Source organism: Limulus polyphemus, unplaced genomic scaffold, assembly GCF_000517525.1.
Source record: "Limulus polyphemus unplaced genomic scaffold, Limulus_polyphemus-2.1.2 Scaffold822, whole genome shotgun sequence".
NCBI classification, from domain to species: domain Eukaryota; kingdom Metazoa; phylum Arthropoda; class Merostomata; order Xiphosura; family Limulidae; genus Limulus; species Limulus polyphemus.
The window spans coordinates 48,780-50,514 of NW_013666432.1; positions in this window are offsets into that span (position 1 = coordinate 48,780).

Here is a 1,735-nt window from a genome sequence, read left to right on the forward strand (position 1 = left end):
AAACGTTAATAAAGTAACAATAAGTATCTCTTAAATTTATAAAGTAACAAATGCATATCAAATATTACTCAAATTATTATTTCAGTCGTTCTTAATGTATCAAGCGTCTATATTCAAAGAAAAGCCAAAAACTATGGTTTTTATCATTAAATGAAGATATAGCCTAAAGATGCTTTGCGGGCTTTATGGCATAACCAGGTTTCATTCGCCCAGGCCACTGGGCAGCTGACCCCTCCCCCTCTGTCGACGGGCCTGGATAGGCCTATCAATGAGCGTAGCCTTTCGAACTTATACGTTAAAGTCGAAGGAATAATTAGCATTCGTTAAGTGGACTGGACTTTACATTATTTTTTACCAAATAACTTATCCAATGATCTAAACCGTTACAAGAGTAAATTTTGCTTTGCTTCTCCATAATATGTTATTTTTACTGTTACAAATTATGAGGAAAATCAGATTGCTCTCGTCGTGAAGTTAGGTTGGATTTGTTTTGAATTTCGCGCAACGCTACACGAAGGCCATCTACGCTAGTTGTCCCTAATTTAGCAGTGGTAGACTAAACTAAAAGGAAGACAGCTAGTCAACACCACCCACCGCCAACTGTTGGGCTACTCTTTTACCAACGTCTCGAAGTTTAATGTAGAGGAAATGTTTATGCTTATATATATTACGAAAAATTAAATTTTAGTGTGACATGGAAGTTCGGTTAATGATAAAGTCATGTAATAATGTTAAAGACTGCTGAATTATATTTTCCTCTGTTGTGATCACAATATCAAGCATAGTTGCAACGCTGTTACAACTACCACGTATGATTCATCATACAACAACTACCTGGTATGTGAGAAGTCAGGGACTACACATAACTCGCACTTGTAAAAATTTTCATAAATTGGGAGTATTTTCTGTGTAATAAATAGATAAAGGGGCGTATGATTATTTTTGTGTGTGAAAGTTTTTGAACAAACAGCTAATGATAATATAAAGGCAACGTTCATTACAAATGTTGAAAAGTATACCCTCGATCCCTTTTTTTTCTATTATTTTTAATTGTTTTTTTAGGGAATGTGATTTGTTATCAAGATGACATGACAATATTAAAATAGGACACATTTTATAACTAGCAAAGTTCAAATACGAATGTTTGTATCTGTGTGTACAGACACTTTTTTGTGTGTTTTCAGATTAATTCATATTTATTTTGGGTAGTTTATGAACTATACTTACACATTGAATAAATAGCATTAACTTTTATATACACATCATGAAAAGTGATGCGTTAGCTTACCAGATTTAATGCCCTGAATTAAAGGTGTCTTTATTATTAAAATATATTATGCTGATATTAAAACCAATGGTTGCCTCATATTTCTGTGTCCAAACTGTGTTCTTCCTTAAAAGGTAATAAACAACGCATGCAAGGTTGATTGGGTCAGCGTATTCGCGCTCTCACGTGACACTTCTTTTTAAGTTCCGGCCATCGCAGTAGTAGATTCTGCACGTTGACTCATCTCTTTTCAAGCGGCATGTTTATGCGATATGAAATATAATCCTTCATTTCAAAAGAACAAAATTAATATTTTTAGAGTATTAATAAGAACTACGGTGTAAAGTGATATAATCGCACATTTGTACATAGTTTTCGAAATTTTTTAAAGAAAAGTTACGTCTACACGATTAATCATAATATCAAGCGCAAAATGACGTAGAGGACCAATCAAAGATTGTTAGGTTT